Source organism: Anser brachyrhynchus (assembly GCF_964034855.1).
Source record: "Anser brachyrhynchus genome assembly, chromosome: 13".
Taxonomy (NCBI): Eukaryota; Metazoa; Chordata; class Aves; order Anseriformes; family Anatidae; genus Anser; species Anser brachyrhynchus.
This window is the reverse complement of record NC_137708.1, coordinates 2,818,198-2,837,208: the sequence shown is the minus strand read 5'-3', so window position 1 is coordinate 2,837,208 and position 19,011 is coordinate 2,818,198. Positions and strand designations below refer to the sequence as shown.

The 19,011-nt window shown below is 38.0% G+C and overlaps 1 protein-coding gene and 2 long non-coding RNA genes across 5 annotated transcripts in view; 1 reads left to right on the top strand and 2 right to left on the bottom strand.

Annotated features, from left to right (window-relative positions):
* Positions 1–19,011, bottom strand: part of LOC308177325 (connector enhancer of kinase suppressor of ras 2-like) — a 186,277-nt gene that overhangs the window by 148,605 nt on the left and 18,661 nt on the right. The window lies entirely within an intron of this gene.
* LOC308177338 lies at positions 21–14,317 on the bottom strand. Its single transcript, XR_013939018.1, has 3 exons — positions 13,768–14,317; positions 12,872–13,000; positions 21–3,540 (listed from the first exon to the last, which is right to left on the bottom strand). It is a non-coding gene; the product is annotated as an uncharacterized lncRNA (long non-coding RNA).
* The window catches only part of LOC308177339, a 36,857-nt gene continuing 32,186 nt past the window's right edge, over positions 14,341–19,011 (top strand). For all 3 annotated transcript variants that reach the window (XR_013939019.1, XR_013939020.1, XR_013939021.1), the window contains exons 1-2: positions 14,341–14,598; positions 17,702–17,777. This is a non-coding gene — a long non-coding RNA (uncharacterized lncRNA). The remainder of the gene's footprint in view (positions 14,599–17,701; positions 17,778–19,011) is intronic.

Here is a 19,011-nt window from a genome sequence, read left to right as displayed (position 1 = left end):
TTAGCAAGAGTCAGGGAAGATTCTTTTTTTTTCTTTTTAAAATGAAAGGATATCCGGAAAAATGATTGACAAAATGCCATAGATAAAACTGGATCCTATGTTAAACGCTTTGAACCTACACACTATATATTCAATTACCAAAAGAGGAAGCCAGTGACTGTAAGCCCCTGAAACCTAGCGCTGCTGAGGCTGCAGTCACCAAGAGTCTGCCTCTGCTAATGGGGGGGAAGAAGTGTCTCACATGAATTATATTACACAAAGGCATGGAAATAGTGCACATCACTGGGAAAAAAAAAACAACAATAACAACGAAACAAAACAAACAACAACAACAAAAAAAAATCCAAACTCTGATCCCTGAAGAATATTTTTCTGTGTATTTTAAATTCATGAAATACGTACGGAAGTGGTATTGAAATTAATCTTTAACAGAGAAGCAGGCCAAAGGATGTCTAAGTTCACTTATTATTTCTTTCTTAGGTTTTTGATTTCTTAACTACATAACAAACTCTGCAGTTTCTTCTATCTCTCCTATCCAGTTCCAACACCCTGTATTTACACCTTGTCTGCTTTTGCAACAGAGTAAAAAGCCTCATTGTCACCTTGCAAGCCATTCCTGAACCACATTTAATTCCTTTCTTGCATCATTATATCATCAATTTTTTTTTTTCATTGCTTCTTTTGAACCAAGTTTTTGTATATCTTCATTATTCCCATCCATTGGCAGGTGGTTCATTTTTGACGTGCAATTATCACAATTTCATTCTGACCTTCATTAAAAATCTCAGCTGGCACTAAATATAAGAACTCTGCAAATAAGATGGACAGACTACAGGAAGATCAGTACAACTGTAAATAATGATGAAGTTCAGGCAATTTACAGCACAATCTAGATCATGTAATACGTTTGACCCCTTCAAAGAAGTGCATTTTTTAAACAGCCAACTACATTTTACACATTGGGGAATGAAGACTGTAGGGCATAGCTGCAGAATGGGGGCACACATCAGGCAAATCAGATACTCTGAACAAGACTTGAGATGGTCCGGTAACTTAATACGAGCCCCAGGATACAGTCCTATGGGGAAAGACATAATGTGAGCCTTAGATAAATACGTAAGAGTGTAATGACAGGAAAGGGAAGTGATTCCACCTCCAGATTTACCACTAGTAAAGTGGTACTGCCTCTAAATTTGATGCTTATAACAATAGGACATTAAAAAAAAATCCGAAAGGATGCAGAAAATAGGCAATGATGGTACAGAAGTTAGAGGACAATCATGAGATGATCTCCTCACTTTATTTAACTTCTCAAAAACAAGACTGAAGAGATAGACCTACAATTTATGGGTGTGTGTCCAAAGAAAGGAAATATCAGCAACTGAAGGGCTTTAATTTTGCAGAGAAAAACCGGTTGAAATTTAAAGCCAGACAAAAAGATGGAAGTTAGGTTCTTTAAAAAACAAACCAACAAAAACCCCAGAAGAACACAGAAAAGCCATCACTAAACAGAAGAACAGGTGCCCTAGAAAAATGATGGATATTTTGTTTTTCAATATTTTCAAATGTATCTTTCTGGAAAATTCTGCTTTAATACAGTAAGGTACTACGCACAGTGCTTCGTAAATGGGTACAAGATTTTATGTAGCACACGAGCCTTACCAGTCATCTTGGAATACCTTTACTCTAGCTTTTAGTCCATCAGCTCTACTTTTCATAATTTATTGATCACATAATTATAATTTCATTACCACCATTACTATTTTTAAATAATACGTGGAGTTATCAGTTTTACTCACTGCAGACTTGCAAGAAGAAGAAGACAGCTATTGAAAGCCTCAGGAAAAAATCCTTAGAAGATATTGAGTGGGAAAAAAAAAAAAAGATGGAGATTTTACCAGGCGTATAAGAGCCACACAGCAGTTGCTGTACTCTCACTAGCACTGTGGAGGTTCTGCGGGGTTCTGGTTTTATTTTTCTGAATGCTACTCCACCCAATCAAGAACCTTTACTTTTTCTTCCCTGACTTACTATGCAATCTTTTTGTTGATTGTGATCTGCACTTCCAGCAATGCCATTCTACATAAATAAAGTCTCGCCGTGGGTAGTAGCCTCTGAACTGTGCAAAACACACATCATGGTCAGGTAGTCAGGTAAACCCCGCGGGAGCCCTGAATGTCAAAAGGCAGCTCCCTGGCTTGAAAAGGGGAGCATCGGAGGGACCAGGGTACTCCACCCTATCCATCACTACCAGCTCAGATTATTTTCAAATGCCAGAATAGCTATTTGGACTCTGAGCAACGTATTTATGCTGTTCACATACAAACAGACTGTGGGGTTTTTGTGTCCATGTACATGCGATTCCAGGTTAGCATGTTTTATAAGGTTAGCTAAAGAATCAGGACAATCCAGCTTCAACTCAGTATACTCCATCTGTCATCTGCTTTTGGAGAAAAAAAAATGAAAGAGTAGAAAAAGGAAAAATAACAATAATGATTTTTTATAAAACATCATAGCGTTAAAGTGCGTGGGGTATGTGTGTGTATAAGATTTGCCTAGTATTATAAAACTAACACTCTCATCATTGCTTTCCAATACAATCTGGATTATTCTATGATCCTAGGAATATTTTTTCTCCCACTTAAATACATTTCCCTGTCACTGAAATGATAAACAATTGTTTCACGAATCTAGAATGAGGAAAACAGTTTTTGTTGTTGTTTCCATTAATTTTCTTTTTCTTTTTTTAATCAAGAAGGGATCACTGTAAATCCAGTCATCACTTAGAGTGATGCAGGTCCACAACACTTCCAGAGAGAATTTTCCACCAGGTGAGGACGGTGGCTTGATTTTTAAAAACAGACTGTGGTTTGAATTTTCATTTGCTGATGAAGCACAAGATTTTACAGAATTCAGAGTTTTTAGAATGTGTTGACTGTGCTCTAATTAAGGCTGCAGGTATTCTGCAGAATCAAGCTGACAAGCAGAACTATGCAAGGCAATTCACGTCGTTGGCAAAAAGAAGCAAACATTACAGTGGTATGGGATCAGAGCAAATTCTTCTCTACGGCAAACATTTCTGAGAGGAGTACAGACCATACCAATCTATCCACACAAGAAACTTAGGATTTACAAAAGTTGATAGGTATTTTATTATTTGAGTCAGTTACCTTGACTTTCTGATAGCTTTATGCTATGCTACCCATTTGCCCCAACAGCTGGGAATCTGTACGAGCCAGAGCTGCACATAGCTGCTTATAGTCCCACAACTCAAATACAGAACAAAACAAGAAAAAGGGTTTTTTGTTTGTTTTTTCATTTTTAACGGCTGTTATCATCTTTCAGAGCATTTCATTTCATGGTACATCTCCTCCAACGTGAGACTGCATGTAGCTTCCTCCCCTGCTCCATCAGGGGAAGCATGCAGAAGGGTCCTTGCCCTCCTTGCACGATCTGTGCCCCATCTGTTGAGCTTGTAACAGTGTGCGTGGAGCCATGCTGTAAGCAGGCTTAATGACAAGATCTAGCTTAAAATGAACCCTGAATAAAGAAAAGGAGGACAGAGAGGCATTTTTAGCACAGAATTTCAATGATTTCATTCACAGCAAACTCTACATACACTTGTTACCAGTGCAATCAGGGAGACAGGGACCTTCTGAATTCAATTAATCTGAATTTAATTCATGTAACCTAAATTTTAATTCATCTAATCATAAGAGAAAACTTATTTTATGTGTTCACTGAGCAGTAAAATAACGATCTTTACTCTTGAGCAGAGATTCACTTACGTACATGGTAAAATCAATGCAGTACAGTACGTAGTAAATTTGAGAAAAATGGAACATGGCAACACCTTTGTTACTAAATGAGATTATTTTTGTTCAACAGCTGAACTTATTGTTTTGGATTATGGGACTAACTATTCCATTTAACTACATAATATCTATTAATATTGTGTGAAAACATGGCTGACTGATGTTTAGTATGTGATAAAATCATTTACTATGTGAGCTGCCTAATTAAAGCATCAATAACATTATCTCCACCTGAAATACTGTCAGTAAAAGTCCCCATTATGTCACGAGTAAGATGCAGGAAAAGGCTGGAAGAACTAGCAGTGCTACAATTATCTAGGTTGTACAAGTGAACATACAAAAACAAATTTCAATGAAAAGCATCAAAATTGTCTAAATGAAAGACAAAAAGCAGGAAAAGTTCCACACTCATTCTCTCAAGCTGAATTCTCTCCAGTTACAGCCTCAATATTCCTACAGCCTGACTGTTTTATCTTCTTTTTCAGTCACTTACGTTCATTAGCTTTGGTGCTAGAAATAAATTGTACGTATTTGCGAACAAGATAAAAATGCAATAAAAAAACACAAAGTAAATATTTGCAGGCAGTTTTGTTTGGGATCAAATATAATATCTTTTATCTCTTTATATCCTGAATTTGGCCCCACTGAGATCAGAAAGAAGATTTGCCAGTGAGTAAAACAAGCATTAGATCGAGCCCTAAAAACAAAACAGTGGAAGATATGAAACCAACTGACCTGTCACAGCTATGAAACTCTAAATCTAGATACAAGGCCTATAAGAAGGAATTTCTGCGTCCGTACTTGCTCTTATCATTCCACACAGTGATTCTTCCTCCTCGGGTTCATGTTCCCTTTATCGGACTGCTTTGCTTTTCATATAATTAACAGTTTATTCTGAGGCAATGATTTTCAATTTTTTCCTCAAGTGGCTAACAGTAGGAAAAGGTTTTACGAAGTGACCCCAGGGGGACGGGTTGCACCAATGTCACAGCGACATTTAAACCCCCAGCCCTCAGCTTCCCTAAACCTCCGAAGTGAGAAGTGTAAGGCTTCAGCAGAAGCTGTACGTGGACAAGGATACTCAGCACACACTACAGTGAAGTTAGCATTGGGCTCCAGATCTGCAGAGGGACTTCCCAAATAATGAAATGCATTAAAAAGCTGTGGCACTCCAGAGAGAACATATACAGCTAGAAGACTGTGGTAGACTAGCGAGATATTTTGAGATGTCTTTTCATAAGCACCACCAGGCAGAGCTTTAATTCCCTTTTCATCCACACATACACAAAACAAGCTCCATCCAAAACTTTAAACCAAAGTTACAACAAAACTTCTGTCATACACTCTAAAAGGATAGTGAGAAATACCCAAGAAGGGCAGTAGCCGAGTGTTTAATATTTCAGCCACAGTGTACTTCTTTGTTTCCACTAACTGGGGCATGAACCTGCAGGCTCCCACGGCAGGTGACTGTAAGGTACACTCTTACCTCTTCTTTACATCTTCTTACAGGACAAACAAAACCTAACACACAGAAGCAAAAGGCCTCTGCACAGAGCTGGATGCTCTATCGCTTGCTGAGCTCGAAGGGGCGTTCTGATGCAAGTGGCACGTAGCTCAGGGTGCGATGAAGTCTCCATTTCTAATTAAACCAGCAGTCACTCTGCTCTGAAAACTGATGTTTTCAATGGAACTTAGAAAGATAAGTTGCTATTTAACATATCTTCCCTGCAAACACTGAAGTTTCAGTAACATCAAAGCGTTATCATATATATCAAAAGAACAGATCTTACAAGCCCATACTTAGCAGTGATGAGTTAAAGTTAATTAATGTTTTGCTGTCACTGAACTACAAAGCAGCAGGGAACAGTTTTTAAATGGAAACCTTGAAGTTTAGGAGGTTTTGGAACAGCAACACGATCTATATTTATTAAGACTAGATTTTACTTAAGGATACTACTCGATGGAGGATACGCAGTAACATACAGATGCCTAAACCACAGTTGTCAAGAACAGTTACCCCCTTCACACCTCAAACATTACAGAACATTTTTTTCCATTATAACATATACTGTGGCAGAAATATATGAAGGAATATATATTGAAAAAACACTTCTAAAAGTTGCTAGTCAAAACCACTGAAGAGATACAAAACAATTACAAAGAATTATGTATTGCTTCCCTGCATTAAAATGACCAAAATCCATCCCGGCTGTAAAAATACTTGACTCTGATGTTTTGATCAACCAAAATTAAACTGGTATTTTCATAGTTTTTCCAAAATATTTGTTGGAATGCTCTATTTGTTAGCTGGGACTCTCAAACATTCCTGAAAGCATTTGAAAGGGAAAATTCTAGTGAATATCTCATATAAGACTAAGACATGCTACTTTTCTTCTTTTAAACATCACAAGAGCTATGTGCTTCTGCTCAGAGAAAATGTAGCATAGGTGTCCTGTTTAGGAGCTCAATGTAGTATGCACTGAAAATAAAATTAATTCACCATTGCCTTAAAACTAAACAGTGCTATCCTTATAGTCACGTATGCAATGTAGTACTGTACTGGAAATGAAACGGGTAATTTTGATAAAGCATACCTTAAAAAAATAACTCTTAAACTGCCTTACAAAATAGCGTTTTTGGCACCTAAGTTAGCTTTGTGCTTAAACCAACTTAAAAATGAAAATTGCTATAACATAAGCATTCAGCACTTGATACTCCAAATCCCTGCATACCCTGGTCTAAATCTAACTAAGCATCCTCGTAGTTGAGCAGGTACAGCTGGGCAGTTCCAATGATCACCAATGACCACACTTTTCACACCTTCAGAGGGGAGCTGCCTGAATTTATCCTCTCAAAAAAAGAGATCAGGCAGAATCACGTAATGGAGACAGAAGTCTGCACCTGAGCAAGGTCAAGCCTTCATTTCTCTTCCATCTAAGATTTCTTGAGCAGATCTGATAGGAAGATGTTATCATTAGCATTTCATCTTTCATAATTAAACAGGATTTCAAAAATTACATTGAAACTTTTAATAGAAGTGGGTACATCAACCTGCGCATCAGCTTCCCGTTACATTATTAGCAAGCTCATTATTGACACTTCCTGAATACATTTTCCTGTTAACAAGGAGATCTAAAACCAGCCCTCTGCGTTCGTCATCTGCAATGCTCCTAGCCACATCCTCAAAGGTAACTTCATGTCAGCTTTTTCTTAAAAAAACAAAAATAGTCACTAGCTCAGCAGGAACATGAAAGAGAGTTTGCAGTGTTCAAAACAAATCAAGGCTCAGTTCCATGTCTGAACGAGCACAGAAAAGAGTAATATAATACCTAATGGGGCACTTGGTAAATTATACATAGCGCTCCCGATTTTGGAGGGAAATGTTGCATAAACACAATCATATAATTCTCCAAAGTATAATGCTTTACGGCGCGTGCATTAAAACTAATGTCCAGCAGAATTCCTCAGATATGGGACATAAATGTCAGTAGAATTTGCCAAAATTGTCTGCAGATGTCTGCTGGCCATGCAATCAGGCAGTAAGTCAGCACCAAAATGGTATTTAATGCAGCCATGAAAAATCAATTACACAGGACCCCTGTGTTTCTCTGCTTTTTAAAAGATGGCCGGGTTCCCTACACTATTTTGTTATTTTCACTCATAACTTCCCATTAGCCTTGTAAAAAGCTATTTGTTCTTAAATCCATTCATTATATCTGGCCAGAATTCTCCAACTGTATCAGCCCCAATATAAAAATGTGCAAAATAAATCTTGTATCCTGAAATTTTATTTAAAAAAATGAAGAGGTATAGTAAATGAGTCTACTTGCAAGACAAGTCTCATATTTATAGAGCAAGAAGGTTTCTGCCCCAGCTTCTAAAACGAAAGTAGCCAGGAGATCTTAAACATACATTTTTAACTAGCAACACTTCCAAATTGGGAGCAGACACTGACAAATGGCTAGAATTAAAACTATTATCAGAAAAAGAAATCTACGGTTATTTCCAGCAGTAGTAAATACACAGTCCTCCATTCAGCCCTGACAAACAATCTAAACTCTGAAAAAATATTTAAATACTGTATCAATAGGCAGGAGAAATGAGTAATACACAGGATGAATACTTGTTCATGTTGGTAAAAGTACACTGTAGGTATATAGAAAAAAATGGAGCAAATAGATGTAGCTCAGGAATATTTTTTCCTTTGGGGTCAAAAATATACAATGGGTGCTCAGTTAATTTTGCCTTATACTGATTACATATTATTCAAGAACTCATGTAATGCTGAAAATACGTGAAGCTATCAACTAAAATATAAGAAAGTCTTACTATGCCCATAGTACTTGCAGCATTTAAACAGAAGTACTACTTGTTTAGTTTGCCTTCAACAACTACTCAGGTACTTTGCTTTATTCAAAAAAACTCAGTAGTCTTCCATGGTTTTGCCAGAAATGGCTGGAATTATTTTAATTCATGGAGTGGTAGATCCATTCTATTTCATGTTCTGCACACTTCAGTAAAAAAATATATAATAAAATTGTATTCATATTTTGTGTTCTGGATAAATCCACATTCAGAAAATGCATTCAAATGAGCATCTCTCACTCCCCTTTCTAGCCTTTCAGATTCAAGCCAACATGTATTTGAAGTGTCTTACAATATACTTTAAAATCGAGTTTCTCCTCAATCAGATCACAGAATTTAACATAGCTTGAAAATGTTATCAAATAAGAAGCTAAAAGAAAAAAAAATAGAGAAAAGTTGCATTTAATGTAGAATGTCTCTGTAATTATCTCTATAAATATACCAAATAGAACAATTGCATAACTACTCAAAGCTCAACCCTTTCCCTTGTTACTTCAATATATTTATAGAGAAAATACCATAATCCATGAAAAATGAATTTAAATTTCAGGATGACTTTGTTTATAGCTATTGAGAAATCAGAAAACTCTATAAAGATTACATAGTTTCTCCTGTTTAAGGTCTTGCAATAGAGCTCTGCTTCAAACCTACATTTATACACATTTTGTTGTTCAACCCACCCCCCCTTCAGAGAATACTAGTGCCACTGCTGGCATGAACACAGAGGAAAAAACTGGAGCATGAATAACTCTTAGAATCACAAAGCCATTAAGGCATTACCACCATCTACTAACTGGGAGCAAGTTTTAGAGATCTTTTAGAAAATATATAGGTCAGCAGCTGTCATTCAGAGTCCTACTTGATGAAGTTTCTATCAGTTCATATTTTAAAACTGGTCTGTCATCTGGGACTGGTGCTCTATGGATCAAGCAGCATGAAGCCTGTATTTACACGCAGGTAAATCACCCTTCGCTTGCGACCATTGCAGATTTTCCCCCTCCTTCCCACCCTCCAAAATAACACAAGAATCAGTCAGCAGGAATACAGTTTTGTTTGCTACTTGGGAAGGAGTTTTGCTCAGCTCTATGTATTTGATTTCTGAGCCAAGGTGGTGACCCTTATTCACTGTGAAGGAATAAATTGGACGTAACTGCTTACTCTATAAAAGTAGGAAGTTTTACAAAGTGTTAATAACCGAATGCTAATCACTGTATGCATTTGGTACTTAATAAGTTTCAAGCTTCCAAACCTAAATTTGAGTCTTAGCATTCATTGAACCTCTGAATAAGTTGCTTTTTGTACCGTTAAATACAACTGCAAAATGTAAGCATAGCATGCCAAGCAAATAAGAAAGAGAAACGTGGTACCAACATGCTGTTTGAAGCAGGTTTTCATTCCACATGAGAGACTACATACAGTTGTTTTTTTACAGAGGTAAGACTGGAACAACATTACTCCTAGGTCTCCCTGTGCTGGTTGTCATCCCTCAGAGCTGAGACGAAGATTGGCCAAGGAGCAATGCAATGGCTTTCTGAGTATAAGAACTGAAACTGCTCCCAGGGGATCAACCCATAGGGAAGACAGAAAAGTTCTACCACTGTAGGATAAGGAAGCTTTCCTTTACTCCAGGTGGTAGAGAACCGTACTTCAGGACTAAAGAAATCAAGGCTGCAGTCTTAATTCCCTACCTCTGTACATTCATAGTTAATGTATTTGTGGAAACTGTTGCACTGATGTCCTCATTGTAGCCTAGAAATACAATGAGAGAGCTTAAAAACAGAACACCCAGTAGAAGAACAGAACCAATTTAGCTGTTGTGGGTCAGTTAACTTTGCTGGCTGCCTGTTTATCTGAAGTTATTCCGCATTTGTGTTCACTATGCTGCAGTTTTCAGTACAGACTTTTCATTTATTTGCAATACACTGACTCCTTTCTGAATGCTAAAAAAATAAACAAATTAAATAACTAAAAGAAGATGCCAACACTGCTCTCAGAAAAAAAATGTACATTCAAAGCTAAAATAATCAGAAGTAGATAGCGTTAACAACACCCTTTATAGCATTTTAAAATGTTAAATTTGCCTGGCTTAGTTTTAGAGTTTGTACTCCATTTAAGAATGATTTTGTAAGAGCTGTTTGAGCAGCATGGTTAGGGATTCAGTAAGAGTACTGCCTTATGTTACATTTGGAAGATTTTTACCACAGCAAAATCTGGAAGTACATTCTGGGCAATATTTAATCCTATTTAACACTCATTTAGACCAAATATCAGTGAATATTTACAAACAAAATCTGACCAGCTAAATATTATACACTCTCTCCAATTAAAAAAAAAATATCCCAAAATAAATCTTGGCAAGACTGCTGACACGGGCTCTGATAAAGGCACAGCTTTTGCTTTAATGTACCAATTTCAGCTAAGAGCATGATTTTATGCTGGAACCATTTCTGATGGTACAAGCCCTTGAAGTGGGTTACTTTCCTATAAAAGTGCTCACACTCGATTTCCATATTCCTCTTTCCATAGCAATACAACAACAACAAATGACATCCAGATAACATTGTCCCTCCAAAAAGGAACACTCGGAGGTCTAACAGGCCCTGTAAACGGGGCCAATGTCCCTTTGAAACCCAAGGCATTTGTAAACCAGCCCCTTTTGTAACCCACATGCATATCATAGCTAGCCTAGCAGGCCTCTCCACCTTAACTCAGTTTGACCGTTGTGTGTTTGTTTAATTACGGAAGTATCATCTTTTTACTTACAAAGAGAAGTAACTGGTATAAGATTAATATTTAAAAATTGACTTATTTATGCCCTGAAAGCTCCTATTTAAACAATATATAATCAGGCCTTTGTTTGATCTCCTTTCTCTCTCTTTTTTTTTTTTTCCCATCCCAAGACTCTTTTCAAGTGTTAGACAAATCTCCTCCAGTCTAACATCAAAACATACTGACAGGAATAAGACTGCAAGGCTGCTAGCTTCTCTCAAGCAATGCCACCCATTGATCCATGAATAAATGTTCCAGCTTCAAGGCACATCTCTGTTGTAAAGCTCTCTCGACTGAGATTCAAAGAAGAGCTCCTTGTCTGGTGCCCGGAGATCTGAAAACCTGCTGTAGTAACTGTGGGAGTCAGAAACTGACATCATGGTTTTCAGGGCTCAGTAGGATTTACCATCTCGTTCTCTTGTGAAAAAAATAACAGAAATTTTAAATAATTTTATATAATACTCGAACATTCTTTTTTCACATTGGAATTTTGTTGCCTTTATTTTTTTTTTACTATTAATGATTGCTTAAAATAAAAACACTGCCTATTTTCAAATTAAACATGCAGAAAAAAAAATTACAATCCTGAATCATAAGGGACTTGATTTTGCTTTGTTATCAAATGCTTGTTAGTGATATCATACAATTCAAAAAAAATTACTGGAGCATTTTGTTACCTATAATATGCTAGGAATGTTGAATCTGTAACTGAAGTCCTTTAGAAACTGTGTCTAACTAACATTGAAACATTCAGGTGTGTTGCTTTGATTTTAATTCCATGTGATGACCAGAACAAAAAATAGACAACTTCATTTTTCTCCAAAAGTCTCTGTGGTGCAGTAGCCTGACATCTTACCCAGACCTTGTTTTAAATCCCACCCCAGAATTAGCTCCTGGAAGCCAAATACATGTAAGAACAGTAGTACAAGTGCTCCTGAATTATATTCTGGATCTTAAATATGAATAGGACTTACATTCAACCTTTTTTGGTATTCAGAGCTTCAAAAATCTCACCACCACTGAGGCTGGAAAATATTAAAACCTATACACTTTAAGTGGATACCTATAATAAGCACTTTCTCCTGAAATTTTGTGGCACTATTTTATTTCATGTCAAGTGTTCCAGTTTGTAAACAAACCTGAATGAGACAGTCTGAAAAAAGCTAATGAAAAAAATGAAAAATAACAAACATAACTGGCCTTCTGACTGAACCTTATCTGAAGAGTTGTGACAAATTCTGCCATAATATATCAAATGCCAGTAAACAATAGTCTACTGAAAATGAGTTGGCTTTGGGATGTATTTACTCACGTCATTCTTGGCACACGTACAAAGTATGAGTCAGTCCTGGAACATTTACACTACTTGTTACAGTTAAAATGAGATTCATGTCTGACTATTAATACCCAAAACAGTTTTTAAAAACACTTGTTTTTCTACATGACTATTTCCTAAATTCTGATGTTCAACATACATTTAATTTCTTTTTAAGGAAAAAAAAAATACTGTCTTGGAAGCAAGAACCTATCTGTGAAGCAAAACTGATAATGTACATTGACTGAATGTGATTAAAATTAATCTGAGCTAAACAATGAAACTGAAATACAGGTTGAAACAACTGCTGACCTGCTTCTGACATAGGTTCTAGCTCAATTTCCTCAAACCTACAATAGTTCATACATTTACAAGAACTGTCGTTAGTTTTCCATGACTGTAAAATCTGTTCCAAAATCACACCAAGTTGCCAGAACACCAAAACCAATCACCTTTCAATTACCCAAAGTAATTGAGAGTTCTGGTAACATAAATGAAGCAAAAACTCATTAGTTACACAAACACACGCATATTAAGCTGCAGAGAGCACAGAAGAATCAGGAACGTGGCGGGCTGCGAAGGCAGAGATCCCGCAGCGAGCACTGACCTAAGTCACGAAAGCCATGTATCGCAGCACTGCAGCAAGTACAGCTCCGCCGCTTTCACACCCACGCAGCTCAAGGGGAACCAGCTCCACGTTTCTGCACCTGCAGCCTGAATAACTGTGAGGTGATTGCTGATGAAATCAAAGAAAATGAGCAAGCTTTTACTCTCTGCAGAGCTATTTATCACAAAAGCCTAACTGCAGTGTATATAGATTGTAAGAAACTAGAAAAGGAAGGGAAAATAATGGACTAGTGCTTTCCTCAACAGCTAAAAATAATATAATTTTAACTTGAATATACCTCATCATTTTCTAGAAAATTATATACACACAAATTTACAACAAACGCTGAATTTAAAATGTGATGTGGATTTTTATTGCATTGCATTCTCTTAGGACATTAGATAATTATGGAGTTATTGGTACTTTACATATGAGCAGACAGACACATACTGACTAGACCATGGCTGAATGTAGGCATTTTTAAAGTCAGTAATATCCAATGGAGAAATCACAAGTATTTCAGTGAGCCGTGCCTTTTAGGAGTATAAAGCTACTTGGAAGAAGAAGATAGCGGGAAATTAAGGTGCACATGAGGTTAGGAGTTTGCGTGGGTTTCTTTTTTGTTTAACAGCTGGTATTTACTCAATGTCTATTCTTTGCTCAATGTAAGAAACAAAACAGACAAAAAGATGTGACTGACTGCGATGTCTTTAGTAGCTCCTCATCAATATTTGGAAAACAACAACAGTATCTAGTTCACACATAGTTGCACAAGTACGTGTTTAGTCTCACCACGTTGCCTGTTTGTCCTACTCCCACCCACTCCCTTCAGCGAGCATTCATAGCACACAGCCACTTGCTGGAATGATTTCACCCTAAGCAGCTCTATCACCAACCTGTTTAGCACAGGATCCAGGTACCTGGGCGCGGATGGACAAATTGCTCACAGCGGTGGCTCATCCTCTCGCTCCAGGCCCAAACCCTCTCCACGCAGCTGCTCATTACACTGCTCTCCCCCTTCATTTTGCGCACAGTTTGTGCCCTTACACTTCGTGGCCATTCTTTCTGTTAATGTATCTATCTATCATCCTCTTCCTCAGACACAAGCCTGAATTTCTTCCCCTAAACCTCAAACCATGGGGAGGAAAGCCGCAGGTAAGCTATGGAGAAGCATGGGAGGCCCCCTATCCACTCACCCCGAAGCCCTCCAGGCCCATTCTTGCTCACATCCCTGTTTTCCTTTACCATCCCACTACCCTTTCTCCTAGCTTTATTGCCCAGTGGGTCCACATCATCACCAAAAACATACCTACCTTCCACAGCATCAGCCCTCCATCTCTACTCCGCCGTTGCTGCACCCTTCACCTTCCCCACCCGGCACCAGTCCCCCCAAGGCCTGGCCACGTTCCCCCATCCTGCTCTGCCCTACCACTGCCCCACCTGCGTCCCCTTAGGCCTACCTTTAGCAGCCAGTTTGACCCTAATGCTGAGTAGCCATCTTCTGAGGAGCGGGCGGGGGTCCCTGGGGTGAGGTACCTCAGGGGAAGGTCTGAGGGGAAGGTCTGAGGGGAAGCCCCGCCTTCAGCCTCCTCATGGAGGGAAGCGCTGCTGGGCTTCCAACGTGCCCTTCGAGGTGGTGAAGTGCAGCTGTAATGCTCTTTGCTGGGTCCCTGCGATGCTTTGGTGGCTGGGGACAGCCATGTCACGCCCTCGGGGACAGCTCTGAGGTGAGGGAGCTCCGAATTTCACCTCTGTCTCTCCCTGCCTGAGGTCCAGATGTTAAAGCTGCGGCCTTGGTTTTTCCCATCCCAAACTGGATGAAATACAGAAATATTGCTGTGTGTTTGGCTGTGGAATTGCTTCATTAGTCCCTTCTCTCCGAATGGGGAAAATGAAATTAACTGTAGAGGCAGGAATTGCTTACTGAGCGATCCAATTTCTAAACCATATTATGTTTTAACTATACTCTCTATTGTATTTTGCATATCCAATACAGTATACTTTAGCACAACAAAATATGTAGAGGTTGTGCCTATTAACAGATTATATAAGAACAGAAATCTTAAGGAAAATCGTGCTCAGGCCATACGGTTTCATATGAGTTTCATTAGTTCAAAGTGTCTTTTCCTGACATGATCTTGTTGCTGTAAATATAACATTAGCATTATTTAGTGTGCAATACTATTATATGTATATATAGTAAATTATTTAATAAGAATAAGATTTTTTATCCATCAAAAACATCTGGTCTGTCACGCACCTGATGTCCATAAGAAAATCAGGACCAAGTTTTACCTAAGAGCTTTTGTTTGTCCTGGAGATCTGGGCAATTAACTGAACGTCCACGTGTGTTTTATATCACATATGTCCGTGTGTTTTTTCTGTCGAATGTGTTTTACACAATTTCCAGGCCCTGCCACCTTCAGTCATGAGGAGCAGGGGAGGGATAGAAAAGTTTAGTCCCAGTTACTCAATACTCATGCATACTTCAATGATTTTATTACATAATTATTAAAAACGAATGTGATTATGGACAAGCATACAAGGTGAAATAAGCAGGCGATTTCTGCTGAACTCACATATACATTTTCCTGGGTACAGAAGTAATCTCACGGGAGCCTCAGGCATCCCAGTGGTGCCGGTGCTCCAGCAGGGCCTGGGGCTGTGGTCCCAGCACCCGTCACAGCCGGGCACTGGGGACAACTGGCAGGGAGAAGCCTGCTGCAGCGATTTCTGTGCTCTTCCGCAGGTTTCGTGCCCACCGTCTGTTATTTTTATATGGTATAAATAAGTGCAAATGGCACAAAAGAAACAAAGATAACGCGCTACAGCTTTGTATAGCTTGTTCGTGTCCCCGTTTTGCTGAAATCTCCGTTCCTTCCATTTTCAAGTGCAGAAATTGATCTGTAATTTCAAGTGCAGCAGGTTGCATCGGAACATGTACTTTATCTGGGAACAAAATACATCTTCTGTTAAACAGAGTTTGTAAAAAAAACTAGAAAGAAAGTAGTACAAGGTGGCACTGTTTTTATTGATACATGCAGCACTTACCTGAAACTGAAGTTGGTTTCCTGAAGTCTCATTTATATATGCACCAGGTAAGCTAATTATACCATTAAGATCATCAGTGCTGATCACGGCTGTTGCTTTGGTACAAGGACCTTGAGATGGCAGTGAAAAGAAGAGTTTTATTGAACCATCCCCTCACAGATTTCTCAGTTTATTAGAGAGCAAAAGGAAGGCCGAATCTTTTCAGAGCAGCTTTCTGGAGGCTACAGGGAGCACTGGTTTGTAACCGTCAGGATCTCTTCTGCTCTTACAGCGGAGATGTTTCTATATGCTCAGGATATCGGATGTATACCTCAACAGCAGATTGCTTTTGTTTCCTGAGTGTAGTTCAGTGTTAGTTTGGGACCTATTTTGCAAACATAATCATTAAAATATAGCTTCTTAGAGCCAGGTAATTTTGGTTGTATATTTAAAATAGTGCTATTTGCACAGAGACGTATCCTGTTCAATTACCTGAAAGGAGCAAATCAAAATCTGTTTTTGAGAAAAAAGTAAATACCAATGAAATTAGCAGGCCTTTATAATTACATTTTGTGCAATGCTAACAATTGCAACAAACTAGGTAGATACTATAGATAGATTTATGGAAGTTTAATGGCTGGTAGGCAGTACCATTCAGTAATCTACCTCAGCCTGGTGCAGAAACGTTATCAGACTCTTAACATGGATTTTCTTTTTCCTAGACTTCTGGAATACAGTTTAAGCACTTAAGAATGTGTAATACGAGGTAGAAAATAAAGCTAGGCAAATAAGATAGAGACCTATACACCCATATATACACCTATAGCATCCCACCTCTGAAGTGGAAGAATTGTACTGGAAAGAGGGAATTAAAAATTGAAAATAGTTATTACTCTTGCATGCTAAAGACCATGGTGGACAACTTGGACAAATACAAACGTATTTGCTTTTGGGTCAACTCATATTGTGCTAGCATGTCTGTAATTGAATTGGCCTAGTTTAAAGGCAAAAAAGTAAAACATTTGAACACTGTAGGAATAAATAGCTCGTTGTAAAGAAAAAAGAATTCAGAAAAGGAATGTTATGTTAGAGGACTTAATTATCTTATTATTTTTAAATTGAATATGACTTTTTTGGACTAATTTCTTTTAACGATTTTCATTAATCCATTTATCAGAGTGGCAAATTATAAAAATATCATTGGCTCAGAGTTTTACTGTGCCCTTAACTTAGTCTCACTTTTTGTGGCAAAGATAATTATGTGGTCCTTTGTGGTCAATGGTCCTTTTGACCATCAAGTCAACACTTAGGGAGGTACAAGCATTTTATTTTATTTAAGACTATTTCTTACTACTTTTTATGATTTTGAAGTTATTTACACAAATAAGGGAATCTAAGGCAAGTGGATGAGACAAATTAACTGGTCAAGAACCACCTAAACAAGTTTGAAATTTAAAGTGAGTAAAACTGAAAAGGAGGTCTTTCAGCTTTCATACTTAACATTTAGACCTACAGTGTTTAAGCAGTGAGCTGTACCATCCTTTTCTTTGTTTGTTTGTTTGTTTTTCTAAAGGATAAATTTAACCAAAAAATAAATACTGGTGGCTGAAGCATTACTTCATTTTTGCCAGCAGCCCGATTCAAAAGTCTTTCTAAGCAACCAGGTTAGGAAATAAAGTAAAAAGTACTCTTTTTGAGATGAAAATGAATTCAGTAAAAGTTATCATAACTGCCAAACTAGTAATGTGATGACTGTGGTAATTTAAGCAATTGTAAGCAAAATCAATTTTAATTTTCCAGGCAGATGAGCCAAATGCCACCAGAGAGCATTGTATCACAGATATTTCTTCAGACTGAAGTCCTCTTCATGGAAAAGGTAACTTTTGATCGAAAAGATATAGTCTGTATTCTGAAAATTGTTCAAATTGTACTTGTGGAATTAAATGTGAACAAGAAATATTGAGTCTGTAAAATGCTAAAAGTTAACTGCTAGGGAGAAAAAAAGTTTGATGATTTTTGTTAGTAATGGGTCAATTTGATACAGATTCCTCTGCACAATATATGAAAGTCCTCAGTTCCACAAATTCTTGTACTGTTCTTGACCAAATATCAAAACGGGAAACAAATAAAGATCCAGTTTACATTATGACTGCAGCTGTAACACCTTCTGCAAAGTGTTCTCTTCAATGATCCTAGCCTTCTTTGAGGATCTCACCATTCAAATTTAGTAGTAAGTGTGTTACTAAATAAGAACCGTGCTTATTCCACAGTTGCTGAAAATACTGTGATAACCAGATGCTCCCGGTTTGGTACTAGGTTTGGCACTGGAAAGTTGGTGACAGTCACGTTAGTAATGCAGTGGGTTCTGGTAACACAGTTCCTCTGTGGTATCCGAGTACTGTTTTGAGTTGTAAATGTTCCTAAATGAGCCTGGCTTTGAACTAGCACCACAGTGAAGACAATGTAGATACACAGTAAGAGCTACTGACCACAACGGTGCCACAGATGTGTCTGAAGTAAACAGTACTGTTTTCTAAGCCAGTGTTTCACAGAAAAGCGTACAGCTGGATTATAATTGTACAGAAGGTTACCTTTAAATCTGTCAGTTTTTCTTCTGGAATTGACAAGTGATGTGGTCAGTCGGGAGCCTGTAAGATTTAGGAAAAGATGTATCTATCAAACCTATAAAGAAAAGTACATTCTGTCATCTTTTCTGAACTGACCTTCCATGTAGTTGTCATCTGTCAGAAGGGACAACCGCAGGTGTCTGCATCAGAGCCTGCAGGAACCATCAGAGAAATCATGTGCCGGGATCCCAGATACTGTACAGTTCTGAGGGGTGTTGATCTCTGATAGCTGAAATCCAGTTTTGTGATTCTCAATACAGATAAGTTATTTTGCATAGCAGTTGTTCTGTGCTTCCCGTCATGACCCTTCTGTCATTTCTTTTAGCAGCTTGATTCCTAAAAGCCCACTTGCTGCATATATCGATTTCTTCTCTAGTTGTTCCCTATAGCTTTGTGGTATCACTTTTATGATGCTTGTAATAGCAATCCTCTTTTGCAAAGTGTAGGTCCCATTTATATTTTATATATTTACCTATCCGAGCA